Raw genomic sequence first — 22,601 nt, 5'->3', positions numbered from 1 at the left:
TGTACCCCCTAAAGGATCTGAATTTTTGTTTTCTCATCCTTACCTTAATTCTTTGGTACTTGATGCAGCTCAGCAATGAGCCAAGGCTCCTCAATATAAATCAAACACATCGGATAAAGAGACAAAGAGGCTCGACTTATTTGGCAGAAAAGTGTATACATCGTTGACTCTCCTATTGAGAATTGCTAACTACCTCGCACATTTATCGAACCATAATTTTGATAATTATGCAAAGCTGACAACCCTGTTAGAGGCCCTTCCTGAATCTAAAAGGCTTCCCCTTAAATCTGTGGTCCAAGAGGGCTATGCTGCCACCCGTACCAGTCTCCAGTTTGCTCTGGATGTAGCTGACACTGTGGCCTGCACCACGGCCACGGTGCTAGTCATGTGCAGAACCTCATTCCTTCAAGCAGCGGGAGTGCCAAAGGATTTGCAATCCAAAGTGGAGAATTTGCCATTTGAAAAGGAATCGCTATTTGGAGAAAAGACTGATTCAGTTTTGCATTCTAACAAGGACACTAGAACAACTTTGCGATCACTCAGCATGTACACTCCACCGTACAGACGGAAATGATATACGCCATTTCAGAGAGTGTAGTGGGGTGGAGTGGCCACCCACTGAGCCAGAGGCAGAGAAACCCCTCTGGGAGTCATTTTGGGCCCAGCCTAGCCCCGCCCCCTCACCTGACCGGAAGCTAAGGGGCAGGGCTAGGACTATAAGAAGACTGCCGGGGAGCTCAATCAGGGCCCAGCCTCTGAAGGGCCTAGGCCTCCCTCAGCTGCCTCCCCGAAGGCCAGCCAAGGCTTCCCTGCCAGGGCTACAGAGGCCTGGCCAAGCCAGCCAGCAGAACTACCTGTGGACCCAGAGGACTGGCCCGAGCCGGTGGACCAGCTGGAACCCCAATGGTTGCCAGAACCCCAGGCCCGGACGAGCCCGCGGGAGGCTGCAGAGCTCCAACCCCTTGACCGCTGGATTGGGCTGGCCGGACCCTGCTGGGACGACACCGCCCTCGACGCCCTGACGGACCTGCTGGAGGTACAGGTACCTGGGAAGGGGGAGACAAGGAGTGGCCCTGGGGATAGCATGGGCTGAGAGCAGCCCTCGGCCAGCCAGTTGCGGGCTGGAGCCCTGCTGAGCCAGTCGCAGCCGAACTGCTGCATTCAGGGCCCCTGGGCCGGGGCGCAGGGTAGTGGGTGGGCCTGCGCCCCCCCTGCTACCCTCTAGTTGGGTGACAGTCTCTCCCTCACCGCTGCTACAGGTGCACTACTGGCCTCGCTCCGGAACTAGGAGTTTATACAGACTTGTGTTTGTTTGTGGCCATGCCTTGCCTCAGGTCCTGGCCACCATTTGCTGCCCTGCCCGGAGTTAGGGGCCTGGGCTTGGCTTAATGAGTTTGTTGCCTCACCCTGCTCGAGGGCTCGGCCTTACCTACGGTACTTTTGGGGGTCGGCCGCGATTTGGGCGGGATCTTTTAAAGGGGCAGGACTAGAGCGGCTGCCCTGCTCAGAACTGTGAGCTAATAGACTTGGGTTTGGTGGATTTGTTCCCCAGCGGCCCGGGCCTGAAGCAAGGCCTGGCGCGCAAACTATTGCCTCTTAATACCGACCTGAAGCAAGGCCAGGAATAAACTCGCTGCCCTGGACTATTGTAAGGCACGGTAGCGCAGTGGGACAGGCGTATCACCACGTGCCGGAGACGGGGGTACCGCCTCCTGAAGACCTACCGGCCTATCACAAGCCCCCGGAAGGGGGAGGAGCTCAGGCTGTTGCGGTCATTGCCGGAGGGCAGTGTCCTGAAAGGGATCCCGCCACCTGCCGGCAGATCTAATTCCCCAAACCGACGGCAGGTGGCGTTGTGGCGGGGTGGGAGCCCGCCACAGAGGTATTACGATTACTCCCATCCTAGACAACACTGGTAGCCTCAACTTCGGGAAATAGACCAGCCGCGTCAAAATCAACGTCAAAGACCGATGTGACACCAAAACCAAAATAACTGCACACAAATGCACCCTGGTAACAAGCACCACATTTGATACATTGGTCGGGAGCAAGCATCCCGCCCTGCGGAGTCTCGGTCACATCTTTCACCATCGTTTATGGCCCTTCTACAACCAATGGGCCACCATCACTACTGACAAATGGATCTTAGAGATAATTTGCTCAGGTTATGTCATTCCATTCCGTTCTCCCCCACCTATAACCCCACCATCCCTGTCCCTTTTCAGGGATCCCTCTCATGAAGCCCTTCTACAGACTGAAATTTCCCATCTTCTTCACATAGGAGAAATAGAAGAAGTTCCATCGAGATTTCAAGGGAGAGGATTCTATTCCCTTAATTTTCTGGTAGAGAAGAAAACCGGTGGATGGAGACCCATACTGGACCTTATACAGCTAAACAAATATTTGTGAAGACAACGCTTCAAGATGGTGACTTTAGCTTCCATTCTACCGGCTCTAGAGCAGGGCGACTGGTTCGCTGCTCTCGACCTGAAAGACGCCTATTTCCATGTGACAATTCATCCTGTGCACAGAAAATGTCTGCGTTTCAAGATCAGCACAGACCATTTCCAGTATCGAGTGCTGCCCTTTGGTCTCGCAACTGCACCAAGAGTTTTTACAAAGACCTTTGCTGTTGTCTCCGCTCACCTGCGGCGCATTGGCATCATCATATCCTTATCTGGATGATTGTCTAATAAAGGGAACTTCATACAGACAGCAGAGATGGTGAATACCACTATCGAGACTTTTTGGCTGTTAAGTCTTCTTCTCAATGAAGACAAATCCACCTTGATCCCTACTCAGAGCCTAGAATTTATAGGTGCTCATCTCGATTCAGTTACAGCACAGGCATATCTACCTATATGCAGATTCCGGACAATACAAGACCTGCTGGATGCACTTCTTTACAAGAATTTGGTACAAATAATTACAGTACTCAAGTTAATGGGTCATATGGCCTCCACGACATATGTCGTTCCCCATGCCAGGTTGCACTTTCGACCATTACAGCACTGGCTAACCACAATATACGACCCCACCAGATGCGACGTATACAAGACCGTCACTGTCCCCTTCAGGGTCAAGTCCTCACTCCACTGGTGGACAGTAGACAACAGTTTGCTTTCCAGCATTCCATTTCAGCATCTGCCTCCTTGTTGTCACATGACCACAGATGCCTCTCTAATAGGCTGGGGTGCTCTTATGGGCAACCTTTCCGTCCAAGGTCGATGGTCGCCGCAAGAGTCTCTTCTACATATAAATCTTCTTGAGCTGAGAGTAGTTGAGAGTGCCTTCAGACACTTCAGTACACATCTCAGTAACTCCACAGTGGGCGTCTTTACAGACAATATAGCGACCATGTATTATATAAACTGCCAAGGTGGAGCATGATCCCATTGGCTGTGTATGGAAGCAACCCTGCTATGGAACTGGTGCATTGCCAACGGCACTACCTTTGTGGTGTCCTATTTCCCTGGCACCAGCAACACGATGGCAGATTCTCTCAGCCGCAATTTTTCAATAGACCACGAATGGGAGATCGATCGCAAGATCCTCCATTATATCTTTCATCGTCGGGGCATCCCTCGGATAGACCTATTTGCTACCGCAAACAACAGAAGATGTCACAGTTTCTGCTCCACATCAGGCCTAGGTTGCCACTCTCTAGGGGACGCTCTTCTCCTCAATTGGAGAGGTCCCCTCATGTATGCTTTTCCGCCTATCCCTCTTATTTTCAGAGTCCTACAGAAGATCAAGCACAACAGAGTCTTTGTAATTCTGATTGCACCAGACTAGCCTTGCCAACATTGGTATCCACTCCTGCGACTTGCACGGCGTCCACCATATCGTCTACCGTTAATCCAGAATCTTCTAACCCAGAAACATGGCACTCTCCGACATCCACAATTATCCACTCTTCACCTCTCAGCCTGTACCTAGTTGACTGAACCCTTCCAAGGCCCTATGCTCTGACAGTGTAAAAAACTTACTTAAACATAGCAGAAAACAGAATATGCACGCCACTTACCTCTCCAAATGGTGACGTTTTAGTTTATGGTGTTCAGAACGCAATATAGATCCCCAACTAGTTCTGATCTCCACGATCCTGGACTATGTAATGCTCCCGCAACAGAAGGGTCTAGCATTATCTTCTTTAAGAGTCCATCTCTCGGCGCTGACTGCGTTTCGACAACCCATAGAGGGTTTTTCGTTATTTGCTCACCCCATTACTAAAAGGTTTCTCAAAGGACTGCTGAATCTGAACCCCCCCCTTGCATGTTCCTGCCCCCCTCTGGAGTCTCGACTTGGTACTTTCAACCCTAACTACTCCACCTTTTGAGCCTTTAACCACCATACCTCTTTGGACCCTTACCACGGAGTTGGTTTTCCTTATTGCCATCACGTCGGCGTGTAGAACCTGTGAGATCGCAGCATTATCAGCATCCCCGCCTTACACCGTCTTTAACAAGGATAGTGTTGTTTTAAGACACCATCCAGCTTTTATTCCTAAGGTGTGCTCGGAATTTCACCTTAACGAGCCGATAGTTCTACTCGCTTTTTATTCAAAACCTTACGCTTCACCTCATGAGGCAACCCTTCATATGCTAGACGTACATAGGGCTTTAGCCTTTTATTTGGAATGTACCAAGCCCTTTAGAAAGACTGACACATTGATAGTGTCCCTTGCGAAACGTTCCAGAAGACAATCCTTATCTTCTCAGAGAATCTCCAACTTGATAGTGTCCTGTATAACCCAGTGTTATGTGATACGAGATGTACCCCTCCCTCAGTGCCCTAGGGCCCACTCTACTAGGGCAGTGGCTACCTCTACTGCCTTCTTAAAAGATGTCCCTCTCCCTGACATATGTAGAGTGGCCACCTGGTCCTCCTTTCAAATATTCACCAAACACTACACGATTCAGATGCATTGGCAAGCCCAGCACCTAATGTGGAGCACCCACGGGGTGGGGGACATCTCAAAGAATGAGTTACTGTACCAAGGTGAGTAACTTCACTTTATCTTTTTCCATAACCGGTGTTCTTTAAGATGTGTTGCTCATGCCCATTCTATTTTCCATCCTCCTTCTCCACTGTTGGCATTTCTAGCAAGAAGTAACAGGATCGGTGTAGAGGAAGCTGGTAGTGCTTTTTATACTGTAGCATACAGACATGTTAGAGTTGGTCCCCTATGGATACCTCTAAGGGTATGTCTGCACTAGCCCCCTAGTTTGAACTAGGGTGGCTAATGTAGGCATTCGAACTTGCAAATGAAGCCCGGGATTTAAATATCCCAGGCTTCATTTGCATGTTCCCGGGCGAGCGCCATTTTTAAATCCTCTTAGTTCGAACTGACTGCCCGCGGCTACACGCAGCAGTCAGAAGTTAATCTGAACTAAGGACTTAGTTCGGATTAACTTTAAACTGCCACGTGTAGCCGCGGGCAGTCAATTTGAACTAAGGGGATTTAAAAATGGCGCCTGCCCGGGAACATGCAAATGATGCCCGGGATATTTAAATCCCAGGCTTCATTTGCAACACCAGTTGCCTTATTTGCCTATCTAGCCCGAATTAATGAGCTAGTGTAGACATACCCTAAGAGAACAACTTCTGGCAATCATGCATGTGGCAAGCACATACACCTAATGTGGAATGGACACGAGCAACTCAGTGACAGAAAAAGGTAACTGTCCTTTATTAATATGCCCAAGCTAGGAACATGCATGTTATGAGACAATAGGTTTGTGTTTGCTGGTTAATTGCTGGTGTTCCTTAGTTGTCAGTGTGATAGACTCCGAAGCAGGTGTATAGTATTTTCTCCCTAGTTCCATGCTCCCCCATGCAGCTGAAACACTCCTCTCTTGCTTTGGCAGGAAAGCTAGGGTACACAGCCATGAGGTTTTTAATTCCTACCCCAATAAGCTATACAATGAGGAAATCCCTAAGGGAAGGACTGGTCTACAGAACTGGAAAGGGCTGCAAATCATTTTCCATGGCAGGGCCATGGCCCTGGGGTGACGCACTGCATGCTTGTACCAATATCATAAGCTTTAAAATCCTATAGCGTCTCTCATCCTGCACCGTTTGAAGGACACAATACTTGTTGACTGATGAAGTGGAAGGAAATGAGGGATTCCATGAATGGACTCTGCCTTGTCAAATTGTGTCAGAAGAGGGCTAATTTTTACCCTGTCCTGAAGATTTATCATGTCTGTATTGTTCAGCCAACTGCTCAACATTTGTAAGTACATTTTTCATTGCTGTCGCGGGTTTCATCTGTCTTGAGTGTCATGAAAAGTGAACAAGATTTATTTGACCAACGGGCTGTGTTTTAAGCAGCCTAGTCAGAGATTTATGATATTCATCAATGAGATCAATGTAACACATCCCTGCTAAGATTTATTGTAGCTGTGTTTGTGCCTCTTATATGAAGCATCTACCAAAGAAGGCAGGGCTCACTGAAATCTTTCCACTGGACTCTCAGAGCTTATGTGACTCAGACAGCCCCCACAGTGCACACACCCAAAGGCAACTCAGACCGTTAGCTCTGTCTTCAGAGCACAGACGAGCATTGCCAAGAAATAGTTTTCAGCTGGAAAAGGCATTCTGGGTACTAATATGCAAATAAATTGTACAGGTTGTACCTCCCTAAACCAGAACTCTCTGGTCTGGCAACATCCATGGTCCGGCAGGACCACAGCTGGTCCTGGACCAAAGAGCCCAGGTAGAGGGAGGCCAGTGGTGGGCAGGGGGCTCAGGCAATGTGGAGAGCACAGCGCTAGAGGGGTCAGTGGGGAATCCCACGATGTGGCCGGGAGCCCTGCAGTAGGGGGCTCTGGCAGCCTAAGTAGCCCCATGGCAGGGGGTCTTCCAGCATGGGGAGCTCCGGTGGTGCAGTCTGGAGTCCCGTGGGAGGGGCTCAGGCAGTGTACTGAGTCCCATAGCATAGCTAGGAGCCCTGCAGCAGGGGGCCCAGGTGGCACAGGGAGCTCCAGTGGTTTGTACAGAGCTGCTCCCTGTAGCAATGTGCTGCTTAGGGAGAACTTAGGCTTCTACCAGTAGCACATGGCTACAGGGAGCAGATCTGTACGAGCCACCAGCGATACAGCCAGGCGCTCGGCAGGGGCTCAGGCAGTGCAGGAAGCACCGTGGTGTGTGTGGGGATGGGGGGCAGCCCTGTGGCGGAGGGCTCAGGCAGTGTGGCTGGAGGCCTGCGGCGGGGGGGCTGGTGACTTGGGGAGTGTCTCAGATGGGAGTCCCAGGGTTGAAGGATCAAGCCAGGGCTGGCAGCACAGCTGGCTGAGAGTAGTGGGGGCTGGCTAGCACCAAAAGCAGAGGCGGTGGGTGCCTGGAAGGCTGGTGACAGAGAACCTTCTCTGGTCTGGCAAATTGTTTGGGACTGGTCAGGTCCCAGGAGTGCCGGACCAACCTGAACAAGAAACCTCACTGGTTGGAATGGAACAAGACAAGTCTCTGGGAGCGCCCATAGCTTGGGTTTTAAGTGTTCTGAACAGTGTGGTCCTTTCTTCCTAATGCAGTGGTAAGTGTCAGGACATGCCTTCATGCACAAAACCTACATATTGAATTACCAGCAAACAGGTTAAAGCTAAGTTTTGTTCTACTGGTCTCAGTTTCTGTCCTACCAGTGAAACCACAGCAGAGCCCCAATGGGGCTTTTCTGTGGGAAATTCCTACCTTAAGAAAGGGCCTGAATTCTATATAGTATTTTCCATCTTCAGAGTTCACTTCAGGGCATTAGCAAACTCTCTGCCTCCAAGGGGCAGTGAAATGCAGCCCTGTGCAACACATGAATAGGATTATTCATTGGTTGTATTGCAGACACTCCCCAGACCAAAGCCAGTATCATCTCAAAGATCTTAGTGAGATGAAGGCAGGAACATGTCTTGCTAGCCCCAGGCTTTATTTTAATGTAGTATTTGAAGATAGTGCTGCCAAAGGGAGTGACTTATTGAGGCCAGGATAGAGGACAGGTGGACACAGTAACTTTGTGAAAATCATTTTGGGCAAATGATAGCCCGGATTGAGAAATGGCAATTATGATGAAAGAAGAAACCCAAAGATCTGTTGAGACTGGTGTCATCAGCCTGAGGAGTGGACATGAAATGAGCCCAGGTGGGAGTAGTCAATGTTTACATTTTATATTCATGGCGATGGGGAGCACAGGAGCTTCTGGCTTTCCCTTTGAACCCTTGAGAGATTTCCCCCTTGGCCATGGTATCTGGAACCTCCAGAGGAGAGGTGTAGGAAAAGGAAGCCAGCACTGAGGAAGAGGTGACTCTGAGCACCAACATATTCTCCCCTCTTCCCCTCCCTCCCCCCACATGAGGCAATCATGCTTCCACCACTATCCTTGAACTGTAATTTCTGACTTTTCCAGGCTCTGCAAAGCAAGTTGCAGATAAGCCCTCTTGGAAGAAGTTATGGACACTGATCACATACACAAGGACTACGCTGCTCTTCATACTTTAAACCATTGTTTCTTAAACTTTTTAAGACCGAGGAACACCAAACGATATTTTTTTTTATGAGGAGCACCAAGAGTTTTTGGTTGAGGAAAAAAAAAGAAGCTTGCCCCTTGAATACCAGACGACACTTTTATTGACAACGACACTATTTGCTCACTGCCCAATGATAATTTAAGTATCTTTTTAATTATCTTTTGAAAAGTGGAACATGTTTTTTAATCTAAGTATCCCAAACATAACCTGTCAATCGCTATCCGTTAAATAAAAAAAAGTTGTCAAATAAAGAGGGAACATTGTATCTGGATTTAATAACAGAAAATATGTAACAACAAAACAACATAAAAAGCAAGAATAGCGCAAAGCAATTATAACACGTCTAGCATATTACACCAAAACCTTATGCCAATAATTTTTGTTTAGTTTAATAAACATAATATTTATTACATATACCTCCAGAGCAGTGGCACCGCTATGGGCACCTGCATGGCCCCACAATATGCCAACATTTTTATGGCTGACCTGGAACAACGCTTCCTCAGCTCTCGTCCACTCACGCCCCTTCTCTACCTACGCTACGTTGATGACATCTTCATCATCTGGACCCATGGGAAGGAAACTCTGGAAGAATTCCACCACGATTTCAACAGTTTCCACCCCACTATCAACCTCAGCCTGGACCAGTCTACATGGGATGTCCACTTCCTGGACACCATGGTACAAATAAGTGATGGTCACGTAAACACCACCCTATACCGAAAACCTACCAACCACTATGCCTACCTTCATGCCTCCAGCTTCCATCCCGGACACACCGTATGATCCACTGTCTATAGCCAAGCACTGAGGTACAACCGCATTTGCTCCAACCCCTCAGACAGAGATCAACACCTACAAGATCTTCAACAAGCATTCTTGAAACTACGATACCCACACAAGGAAGTAAGGAAACAGAGCCAGCCGTGTACCCAGAAGCCTCCTGCTGCGGGACAAGCCCAAGAAAGAAACCAACAGAACACCACTGGCCATCACCTACAGTCCTCAGCTAAAACCTCTCCAACGCATCATCAGTGATCTACAACCCATCCTGGACAACAATCCCTCACTTTCACAGGCCTTGGGAGGCAGGCCAGTCCTCGCCCACAGACAAGCTGCCAACCTGAAGCATATTCTCACCAGCAACTATACACCGCACCGCAGTAACTCTAACTCAGGAACCAATCCCTGCAACAAACCTCGGTGCCAACTCTGCCCACATATCTATACCAGCTACACCATCACAGGACCTAACCAGATCAGCCATACCATCACTGGCTCATTCACCTGCACATATACCAATGTAATATACGCCATCATGTGCCAGCAATGTCCCTCTGCTATATACATTGGCCAGACTGGACAGTCCCTATGCAAAAGAATAAATGGACACAAATCAGATATTAGGAATGGCAATATACAAAAACCTGTAAGAGAACATTTCAATCTCCCTAGACACACAATAGCAGATTTAAAGGTAGCCATCCTGCAGCAAAAAAAACTTCAGGACCAGACTTTAGAGAGAAACTGCTAAGCTACGGTTCATCTGCAAATTTGACACCATCAGCTCAGGATTAAACAAAGACTGTGAATGGCTAGCCAATTACAAAAGCTGTGTTTCCTCTGTTGGTGTTTACACCTCCAGATCAGCTGCTAGAAGTGGGCCTCATCCTCTCTGATTGAATTTACCTCATTATCTCTAGCCTGATTCTGGCCTGCATATTTATACCTGCCTCTGGAAATTTCCACTACATGCATCTGACAAAGTGCGTCTTTGCCCACGAAAGCTTATGCTCCAACACATCTGTTAGTCTGGATCTGCAAAAGCGACAAGGAGTCCTGTAGCACCTTAGGGTATGTCAACACTAGCCCCCAGTTCGAAGTAGGGAGGCTAATGTAGGCATTCGAAATAGCAAATGAAGCCTGGGATTTAAATATCCTGGGCTCTATTTGCATGTTCCCATCGGTCGCCATTTTGAAATTCCACTAGCCTGAGGTAACTGCCTGTGGCTACACATGGCAGTGAAACAGTAATTTGAACTAACTGTTACTCTTCCTGGAATGTGGTGTAGCAGTTAATTCGAACTAAGGACTTAGTTCAAATTACCGTTTCACTGCCGCGTGTAGTCGCGGGCAGTTACTTCGAGCTAGTGGAATTTCAAAATGGTGACCGGGCGGGAACATGCAAATAAAGCCCAGGATATTTAAATCCTGGGCTTCATTTTCAATTTCGAATGCCTACATTAGCCTCCCTAGTTTGAACTAGGGGGCTAGTGTAGACCCACCCTTATAGACTAACACGACTACCCCTCTGATACTTGACATCATAATATTTGTTAATCATAAATATAATTCATTATGAATCTTAATGCAATGGGTGAGCATGCATGTGATGGCATATTTCATCAATGTTTGGAGTGAGATTTGCTAAAGAAAATCTTAATGTAGGTTTAACAGTCAACCTATTTTGATATTTGGTCTTGATTACAGTGACTGCTGAAAATCCACTTTCACAAAGGTACGTTGAAGGAAAGGGAAGTAGGACCCTCAATGCCCTTTCACTTAACAGGTTGTATTCACTGGACTTTTGTCCAAAACGTTTCAAGTGATGAATTGTTTTTCAACGTGACGTCTGAGGATCGATCTGGCAACATCTCCTTTTCATTCATAGATATGGTGGTGGTTTGGCTAGTGAAATTGAATGGATCCAAAAAAATCTTCCCTTGGATCTTGGTTTGCAGGGAAATACTTGTCACTCCAATTCAACAACATTTTTGAGTGATTAACAATAATCAGATTAAGCTGAGAAATTTTAATCTTCATTCTTCTCTTTTGCCTTGTTCATAAACTCCATTAATGCACCAAACATATCAAAACAGTTTTCTATTCTTTCGAGCCACAGTTTAATTTTTTTCTTTTGCCCTTCAATTTTATTATAGGTGTTAAAAATAGTTTTATGTAGTCCCTGAGGAGACAAGTTTAACTTATCCAGAAGCTGGCATATGTCTGCAAGCTAGCACAATTTCATATTCCAATCTATGTTTTTGAAGTACTGAACAAGGTCACAGGTTTTGCTTGATAGAAATATGATTATTTCTTCTTTAAGTTCACATAGTCTTTTTAATATCCAGCCACTCGATAGCCAGCGAATGTCAGCATGCAGTAATAAAGTTCTATGTGTGGATCCCATTTCATCACATAAGATTGCAAACAGTCATGAATTAATAGCACTGGATTTTATGAAATTGACTGTTTTTACAGCTGTTAGCACTAGATTTAATTCGGCACTTTTACTTGCTAACATTTCTCGATGTATAATACAATGTGTGCCTTGCATATTTGGTGCTACTTGTTTCATTTTTGCAACTCACTCTGCATGCCTACCAGTCATATTAGCTGCACCATCAGTACAGATTGAAACACAGTCTGACATTTTTAAATCAGCACTTAAGAAATAATCTGACAATGCTGAAAATATTTTGGTGCCAGTTGTATGCTTTTTCAGTTCCAGACAGTTCATGAATTTTTCTTTAATTTCTTCTTCATCCCAGTCCACATACCACACACAGATAAGCAGCATAACTTTGTCAACAATGTCAGTTGACTCATCCACTTGCAGAGCATACATCTTTGACTTTTTTTTAAGTTATTGATGAACATCTTTGCTCATCATAAATTATGCTATTTGGAATGGTATCATTAGAAAGAGGAATTGTTTTCAGTTTTTTGGCATAATTAAGCCTTCCTCTATGGTGAAATTTTTCTTTGATTTTTGCAATGCGAAGTGATATAAAAATGATGCTTTAAGGGCAGCTTCATTTCCAGTTCCCGTAATTCAAATCAGTTTCTTCTGAGCTTTCAACTCACTGTCTTTTCTTTTAAAAAAAAATCAATTGGCATATTCTGATATTGCTGCTGTTTTGTTTCCAAATGCCTTTTAAGTTTTGATGGAACCATAGAGCTATTACCCAAAATCTCCAAGTAAATAACACATTGCGGGCAATCATCTTTATATGTGAATCCAAACACTAGATATGCAGGATCATATTGTCATCATACCATTTTCTTCCTTTTTGGTTCTGAGGAAGATATGCTACATTGAGAGGTGGAAATGTTTACGTGTGCTTCATTAGTTGATGGTTCTGGTTCCTCAGTACCTCGCTTCTGCCTTTTTGATAGGGAAATGTAATTTACTCTGTTTATTCATATTGGTGGAAATAATATATTCAGTACCTTATCAAGCATGGGTTAATGTGAAGCAGCTGACTGACAGCAGCCATAGCAGCCATGCTAGCATTAGGGGCATTGAGGGCCTTACTCCTGCCCCACCGTTCACAATGGGTCCCTTGCTGCTTAATGTTTTGTCCTTCAATAGTTCTAGCCCCTTGATCTGTTATTTTTGACACAGAATATTGAAAGGAAGGGCCTTGTCTGTGCAAGAAGATGGAAGGTGCTGGCCCCCCTCAGCTGTCTTGGGTAACAAGTGAGGGCTAAAGGTAGCTGTGTAAAGACCCAGTCAGGGTGGTGGCTGTAGGGCAGTTTTCTCCCCGGCAGGCAGGATCCCCAAACCAGCAGTGGAGACAGCCAATCAGAGCTGGCCCTGCTGCTGGTCCCGCAATGCTTCTTTCCTCTGCAAGCAGCACAACCGAGGCACGGAGCTTTCCCAGGCGGTGGCAAGCCTGGCACAGAAGCACGTGAGGAGGAACGTGGGTAGCCCCGCCTCATTTCCAGCTGCGTCATCGCTCACTCGCCTTTTCCATCCTTTGCGTGAAAGCACATGAGGAGGAACGTGGGTAGCTCCGCCTCATTTCCAGCTGTGGCACCACTCGCTCACCTCTTCCACCCTTCGCACCACCCACTGCATCTCAGTGGCTCTAGCGGCAGTTATTTTTCCTCAAACAGTTGTGGCATACCTGTGAGTTCTCCGTGGAACACCAGTGTTCCGCAGAACATAGTTTAAGAAACAAGGCTCTAAAATAACCCTCACTATTAATGAAGCCCTCAAGGACTCTGCAAAGACAATATGGCAGGCCTCAGCATCTGTGATCACTACTTGCAAGTAAACAGATAAGAAAAAAAAAGTCCCAGCTAGAGACACAGAATTCCTCTTCTCCTGCTCTCTCCATCACGGATTCTGTGAACTCTTGGGGTTCTCTTACTATTATAGGGATTGGAAATATTTGGTTCTCTTTGGTACGAAAGCCTGTTCTTTAATTATGCTGTAGCAGTAGTTTACATAGGTGTTAATGGTTTAAGGTAAGAAAGAAAAAGATTCTTTTAACAGAAGCTTTTTGGAATGTTTCAGATATCTAGCACTCTGATCTTAATGATTTTTTTAAAATCCAGTGTTATTAATTAACAGGGCTCAACAAATAATGCAATCTACTCGCCCATAGCAAGTAGATTGTAACACGGAAGAGCCGGGTTCGGGCGATCTGTGCCGGGTTCAGCGAGCCCTGCTAATTAATACATGGTATATTGTATTGCATTAAGGCCAGATCTTTGCTATGTGGTAGAGTTCTGACTCTTATGAGTCAGAAGTAGCAAGTACTAGGTGTGATGCTGTTCCTCTTCAGGTGATGTCCCTGTGGGTGCTCCACTGTTGGTGTCAGGTCGTCCCAACACCGCAGATCGGAGTTTTCATAAGCAGTAGTCAGCCGGACCGCGCATGCGTGACTCGCGCCTCAAGCCACTGGTGCCCTTTTGATCACACACGCGGTCTGGTTCCTGCCAGTTTCTTCTTCGCTGCCCTTGGTTGCAGACTGAGCGAGCCCTCTCTCCGAAGACAATCTAATCAGGAAACGAAAAATTACCTTATTACTTATAGTTAGTTATAGTTCATTCATGTTGATAATTTAAAAAGAATTCTCATAGTGGCTAGTTGCTAGCCATTATACTGGGCTCTCCCAGATTTAAGAAGTGTACCACATGCCGTGACACTATGCCAGCACTGTACAGCCATGCCAATTGCATTAAGTGCCTCAGCAAGGCACACATGCCTCAGAAATGTGTTCATTGTGCCAAACTCACTGTCAGGGCTTACAGAGCTAGAGAAATGAGGCAGAAGATGTTACTTTTTGACAAGGCATTACAGCCCATGGAGTTAGTCCAGTCAGCCTCCACTTCGCAATCACCCAGGGCTGAAAAATGGAAAGCCTCTTCTCCACAGCTGGCTCCAGCTCGATAAAGAGCCTCACCAGCCCGTTCCCTTCCACCAGCCTGTCGGCCTGTGTGAGTATGGGTGACACACCTGGAATGTCAGGTACCATGGCATTACATCATAAAACAGCTTCAGAGCTAAAATCTCAGCAAAAATCTATATTGGTGCCGTCAATGGTTGCACCAGCTCACCAGTCAGCACCGCTGGCTACTGCACCTACCATCACAGCACCACTGACTCCAGTGCTGTCCATCTCAGCACAAGGGTGGGGAAGTGGAAGGCAATGTGGTAAATGAGTTGGTGTGCCTTGATGTTATAATTTTGAGGACCCAACCGTCCAATGTGAAGGCAGCCCAGTGATGATGAAAAGGCCTCAAATGATGGTGGAAGATAGGGGTGGAATGAGAAGGCTGATGCATGATGGGGAGATTTTGCAGACCAGAGAGTCAAATCTGCTGTTTGTTCGCCTGGTTATTGGTGTTATGAGCACTCTGCGGGCATCTCCTTTGGGGACGTTGCCTAGTTCTCGCTTGATTGAAGCCGTGTTGCTGATACCTGCAGTATGAGAACTCATAATGTTTCTGATATGGGGTATATCTTTTGCGGTGGTACGGTGAGATGTATGTCCCGAGAGTGTGCAAGGTCATTCTCAAATCTTTGCTCGAATGCAAAACCTCATCAGTCTTTTCTGCAAACAGTTTCTATTTATCAAAAGGGAGGTCCTCCACTTTTGATTGTAGCTTGCAAGGGACCCTAGCGGATTGTAGCCACGGACTCTCCTCATAACTACAGATGTTGCAGTAACTCAAGCTGCTGCATCTGCTACATCCAGCGCTATTTGAAGGGCAGTCCTTGAGGGATAACCCTCTTGAACAATGGATTTCAATATTGGCCTCTGAGTCAGGCAGGTGTTCTATGAGGGTGGTAAGCTTTGAGTAATTGTTGAAATTGTGATTGGACAGTAGCGCTGCATAGTTAGCTATGCGGAGAAGCAAGGTGGATGAGGAGTAAAAATAGGTCCATGCACATGCTTTCCTTCTCTGCAGTGTTCTTGTATTGCAGGAGCTTAGATCTGTGTAAGGCAGCATCTGCAACTAATGAGTTCAGTTGTGGGTGGGAAAACAAAAAATCGTCTCCCTTTGTAGAGACAAAGTACTTTTTGTCAGCACATTTATCAGTTGGAGGTACTGATGCTGGGGTCTGCCAGATCTCATCAGCAGCCTCCATAATGGCCTCGTTTATGGGGATTGTGATCTTTGCACACTGCGAGGCCTGAAGATTTTTGAGAAGCCAGGGTTGTTTCTCAGATACTTTAGTTAATTGACTCTCCGGGATAGGAGCTACATGCTTAAAGAGATCCTGAAATTGCTTCAGGTTGTTTTCGGGAGATTGATTGTCAGGGATAACTTCCTCATCAGGAGATGACAAAGACTAGTTCGACTGCTAAACCTTGAAGCAGTAGAAAGGGTGTCTGAAAGGTTCAAAGGCAAGGGTTTCTACTCCCATTACTTTCTCATCCCAAAAAGATGGGAAATTGGAGGCCTATTCTAGACCTTTGCAGATTGAATCGATACTTTCTAAAACAACGATTCAAAATGGTTACCCTATCATCAATAATCCCAGCATTAGAGAAGGGAGACCGGTTTGCAGCCATCAACCTGCAGGACACTTATTTTCATGTTACTATACGCCCTGCGCACAGATGATTCCTGTGTTTCATGGTTGGATCACATTGCTATCAGAACTGGGGTACTACCTTTTAGCCTTTCTTCCGCACCCATACTGCGGTGAAACAGTTTAGCAGAGTTATGCACATTGTAAATGGTATACAACAATGATACAATACAACAATAATACAGTGATGCAGCAATAATACAGTTGGTTTTACACAATCCAATTTTAAGTTAACTAACAGTAATTTATAGCTGATTGCCAATTTAATTGTCCATATATGGTAGACTGTGGTGTATTTGACCAGTCTTTTTTATATAAAGCACTTCTTTTTTTTTTTCCTGATGCTTAAGCTTTTTTTTTTTTTTTTTTTTTTTTTTCTGTATAATATTATCTTCTGGTGTCTTTGTGCTGTGATATCTTCTTGTCTCTTTGGTCTGTGGGATATAAAGTTAAACACCTTAAGTTAGTTAACAGAATAAAAAGTTTTTTGTTTGGATGTTTTACATTTCTCTTGTTTTTAGTAACTTAATGCACAGAGTAATTTAGTTAATTTATAATGTAATAGGGACCAAGTCTTTTACAACACAATTTATACTTTTGCAATTGTTGTATAGATATTGATTTTCACTTAAGGTATATCAAATAGAATGCTTAATAGATGCTTACAATCTTCCATGTGAAGTGATAGAAATGTAGCCGTGTTAGTCTGGGGTAGTTGAAGCAAAATGCAGGACAATGTAGCACTTTAAAGACTAACAAGATGGTTTATTAGATGATGAGCTTTCGTGGGCCAGACCCACTTCCTCAGATCAAATAGTGGAAGAAAGTAGTCACAACCATATATACCAAAGGATACAATTAAAAAAAATGAACAAATATGAAAAGGACAAATCACATTGCAGAACAGAAGGGGGATGCGGGGGGGTGGGAAGGGGGAGGAAGGAAGGTAAGTGTCTGTGAATTGCTGATATTAAAGGTAGGGAGAGTGGGATGTTTGTGAGTTAATGGTATTACAGGTGATAATTGGGGAAACTATCTTGGTAATGGGTGAGAAAGTTCAAAGACTTGTTAAGTCCTTGTTGGCAAGTGTCGAATTTTAACATGAATGACAGTTCAGAGGATTCCCTTTCAAGTGCAGATGTAAAAGGTCTTTGTAGCAGAATGCAGGTGGCTAAACATCCCACATGAAGACGGATTACAAGCAATTAGAAACACTATCCCAGAGGACACTACTGCCAACCTGATAGCAGACCTATGTAACTTTGTTCTCACCCACAATTATTTCCAGTTAAAAATTATGTTACTGCCAAGCTTTTTAGAGTTAATTTGCTTGTGATACCAATTTCTCTTCTGTTAACTGAATAAAAGCACAAACACTAACAACTGCTTCCCTTTGACATAATGTAACAAAGTGTATAAAATTAAACCAAATATATAATTAGACCAAAATAAATGTTTAAATACAGTTTTATGCAAATCCTTTGAGGATATTAAACTTTCTTGATGCTTTGTGCTTAGGAGTCCAAGGTGGAAACTGGTTGAAATTGTTTGGTTAACTTTATGCATAAATGAGTATTTGTGACCATTATTGCTATGCCATTTCTAAAACTATATTTAAAAGTAAAAAACAAGTTTATAAAAACCCAAAGAAAAAATTAACATTTTGTTGGTATTACCTTAATAATGAGGTTTCCCTTACAATTTCTTATTAACAGTTTAATAACAAAATTGTGATTAATAAGAACATTCTTTTTGTTTACAATTGCATTATTTGTTGAGGCAAAATATATGTACATATATTTGTAAGTAAGGCCTTTTTGAACTTTGGAAAAAAAATTGGTGGTGTTAATATAATTATACCCCAAACATGATAGTAAAATCGTGTGGTACCACTTTTTTTTCCAAAAAAGGTTATAAAGTTGACTTTTGTTGCAACAAAATAAAAGTAATTTTAAAAATAGTCATGTGATGTAAACTTACAACTAAACCCAAATGGTGCCAGAATTCTATTAATAACAATACAAAATAAAAAATAGAACAAAAGGGTTAAACATTTAAATGAGCATCTTTTTTCCTTATTTAAATTTTTTAATTAAAATGATATAGATTTATACTAAAATATGCCAAATTTGTTCTATTAATTTAGTAACTTAAAGCATTTTTCATTACTTTATATTAAACTTTATTTTAAAACTCTGCTCTATTGAAATAAGAAAAGCCAATGTTTCAAATATTAGTCAGTGATTAGGATTAGAAGCAGAGTGTGCGGCTGTGTCTACACTGGGCCACTTATTCCGGAAAATCAGCCGCCTTTCTGGGATAAGCTGCGAGCTGTCTACACTGGCCCTTGAATTTCCAGAAAAGCAACGATGCTCTACTGTACAAAATCAGCCGCTATTCCAGAAAAACTATTCTGCTCCCGCTCGGGCATAAGTCCTTATTCCGGAACACTGTTCCAGAAAAGGGCCAGTGTAGACAGCCCCGTAGTCTTTTCCGGAAAAAAGCCCCGATCGCGAAAATGGCGATCGGGGCTCTTTTCCGGAAAAGCGCGTCTACATTGGCCACAGACGCTTTTCCGGAAAAAGGGCTTTTCCGGAAAAGCAGCCTGCTAATGTAGACGCTCCTTTTCCAGAAAAACTGAAAACGGAATAGTATTCCGTTTTAAGCAGTTCCGGAAATTCATGCCAGTGTAGACACAGCCTGCATGTCTGTTGCTTAGCAACCATACCTTCAAGAAAGTTGGTTGCATTCCTGAAGGGTTACAATAATTATTAGATTTATTTAAAGTAAATTTTTTACTTTTTAAAAATCTGTGTCTGTTTTGTTTTCAATTGCTTTGACTTTTTGAGGTTTCTGTAAAAAACTTGACTCTCTTTTTGTGTTAAAAGTTAAAGTGAGAAGAGGGTGGGGAAAGATGGTGAAGAGCAATTAAGGAAGGTAGTGAGCAGAGAGACAGAAACTTTCAAAGTTGTTTTAAGGCACAGGCGACAGAAGTAAATTTAGTAAATGGAGAAAGACTATAAAAGAAAAAAAGGATATATTTTTAGCTGAGCATGGAGTGCGGTTTGGTGGGTCAAAACAGTTGGGAATTTGCACCCCGAGTTTTTATCCTGGCTCTGCAAAGAGAGTGGGGGTAGTTATCTGTTCTTGTATAAACTGAATTTGGTCCCCCACTGTCTGTTGCTTTTGTCTGCATTTCAAATGGCTTGCAGGAGTGCCCTTACATGCTGCAGTTAACTGTTTTGAGGCATCTCCATGTGTTAATAAATCAATTCTAAGTGTTAACCTGCTTAATCTTGGTGTTTCACTTTCAGATGCTTTTTCATTCACTCCCCTGCGATTAAGTCGCAGTTCCCCGTCTCCTAATATGCTCTGTGAAACATTCCATTTTTTCCTTGATTTGATTTACCAATTCTGGGTCAGGATTGTTTGCTACTTCTTTCCGGATACTTACTTGTCCTGTACTGACAGGCACCAGTCTAGGTTTTAGTTTGACCGGAACCTGGCTTTTAGCATATGATATTGATTGTAATGCAGTGGACCCTGGCTCATCTTTCAATTTTGCCAGGGCCACCTTTTTTTTATTTCTGTCCCTATTCTTCAGGCACTGTGATAGCACTTGAAATCTTTTGCTTAGCAACAGAGGATGATACATATTTTTTGCAAGTTATCAACAGCTGTTTCCAATCTCTTATTTTCCTCCTTTACTTGTCCAAGCATATCATGCATCTGGACTGCTTGCTGCCCTGTCAGCAGGGCCTGTGCTTTCCAGTGGTCTATTGACTGTGTTACCTCCTCTATTTCTCTGATTTTTTCCTTTAACTAGGAGGCAAGCAGAGTGGCATGTTGTTTAAGCCATCTCACAGCCATTGCCATTAATTGCAAAGTTCTGGACTTTTTGCTTTTATTACTATTCTTTCGAGCTTTAGTTTCTACCATGGCTTTACGAATACCAGTCCCTGTCTCCCCACTTTCTTTTTTAAATTCAAATGGACCTCCTTTTCTGGTTATCCTGCAGGTCCATGCTTCATCAAACTCTGTGGGGATTTGAAAGGAGGGGAGAAGGGGGTTCCCTAGATCGTGGCTTTCTGTCATGTTAGATTGCGACTCCTACAGAGGACAGCTCGCTTGCTTACAAGTGTAGTTAGGTAGATTTACAGCCACGGTGTCCTCACAGGTCTCTGGCTCTGTTGATAATGGTAACCAGCTGACTACTGCTTTTGAAAACTCTGATCTGCGACGCTGGGACAACCTGACACCAACAGTGGAGCACCCACAGGGACATACATCTCGAAGACCATCGTTACTGCACCAAGGTGAGTAAGTTCCTCTTTTGTAGGCTGAAACCTTATTTGCAAGTTCTTTTAAACATGCATCTGTCTACAAACACTGAAGTCGTGTTAATTTTTTCTGGGGCCTCTACTATTTAAGTTGGTGACATATACAAGGTAAAAGTTTTGAACAGGAATACTTTCATCTGTTTTTACATCATGAATCCTAAACATTCCCCAGAGAAACTATAAGTCTTAATGAATGCCTTGCCTTTTACTCTCCTTTCCAGTGTTAGTAAATATCATATTAGTCATGAGGTCCTTGGAAATACTATTTCTAGTTGACTCATAGATTTGTTTAGCATCTTAAACCTGAGCTATTTGTGGATAATATGCATTTTGGTGTGTTTACTAGCTAGAATTATTAGAAAGGTTGATGATGCATGTACTCCAAGGGTAGTGTTAATTTTCTTTTTTATTTGATTTCATATTAAATATTGTAAGCATTGCTCCTTGTTAACTATCCCATGTTTTAATATATTGTCTTCCACACACATGGATTGTGTGTGTGTGTGTGTGTGTGTGTGTGTGTGTGTGTGTATACATGTTTTTTGCTTGTATTGATGGTGCACATCCACACACTACTTCAATATTGGTATTGCACATAAGAAATTTCAACCCGCTCAAGGATAGAAAATGTTAGAGGGAACACCGTGGTGCACCCCTGAGGACACTCATGAAGAAGTAGTAGTTAATCACATTGTGCAGTTACAATAGTTTTAGTTGTTTATGTGTTCCACAACCCACCCACTTTGGTGTTCTTGTTTACGACTTTGCAGCGGAGAAGGAACGGAGCAGATGGAAGCACACTTGCAGTAGAGCATCTAGAGGAACACACATATTGAAGGACCATCATTAGTGCACAAGGTGAGTAAATTCTCACATTGGGGCTCGAACACTACTTTTCTCCATAACTCCTGATGTAGGTGACAAGCATTGTAAGAGGACATACCCATGAAGCAATTCTCTAGAAGATCCTTCATTACCAGGCTTCCTTGTTGTGACAGTTGGAAAACCACGTATGTAATTCAGTGAATCCTGCCACTTCCAAGGCTGATTGTGACCCCAGACACAGCTTGTCCAGCCCTTCCATAACCTGCAGCATAGAACCTTGTATGTGTGTGAGAGATCTTCTCCCTGCCAGAGGTGAGTGCAAAGTCCCTGTGTCACTATCAACTCCTCACAGAGGGGAAAGAAGGGCTGCTGTCCAATAGTGTTGGGGGCCCTGGATGTGTCTCAGAGATTGTGTTACACAAAATCCAGCAAAGCCAGAAATGAAATGAGCTCCATAAATGTCTGTGCCCCTCACACCGCTGGTGTGCTCGCCAAGGGTTGGTGTGCATGTTAGGTAAATGAAAGCAGAGAGACCTGGAAGGCTAGAGAAAATCCTCCGTTTTCTAATATGCAATAGGTCAGGATCTCATGTCCCCCACCTTTTCATCAGTTCTCTCCAACTTTCCCCCTTCCCCCACTGCTTCTGGTAATCTGTCTCCCTCAGATGATTCCTCTTGGGGGTGATCCATATAATTAGTATCTCCTTTCACTCTTTTTAATCTCATAGATTCATAGACTTTAAGGTCAGAAGGGACCATTTTGATCATCTAGTCTGACCCCCTGCACAACGCAGGCCACAGAATCTCACCCACCCACTGCTAGAATAATCCTCTCGCCTATATCTCAGATATTGAAGTCCTTGAAACGATGGTTCAAAGACCCCAAAATGCAGAGAATCCTCCCGCTAGTGACCCGTGCCCCATGCTACAGAGGAAGGCGAAAAACCTCCAGGGCCTCTGCCAATCTACCCTGGAGGAAAATTCCTTCCCGACCCCAAATATGGCGATCATCTGAACCCTGAGCACGTGGGCAAGACTCACCAGCCAGACACCCAGAAAAAAGTTCTCTATAGCAACTCCTATCAAT

This window comes from Pelodiscus sinensis, chromosome 24 (genome assembly GCF_052426305.1).
Source record: "Pelodiscus sinensis isolate ZL-2025 chromosome 24, ASM5242630v1, whole genome shotgun sequence".
NCBI lineage: Eukaryota > Metazoa > Chordata > Testudines > Trionychidae > Pelodiscus > Pelodiscus sinensis.
This window is presented reverse-complemented; position numbering follows the sequence as displayed.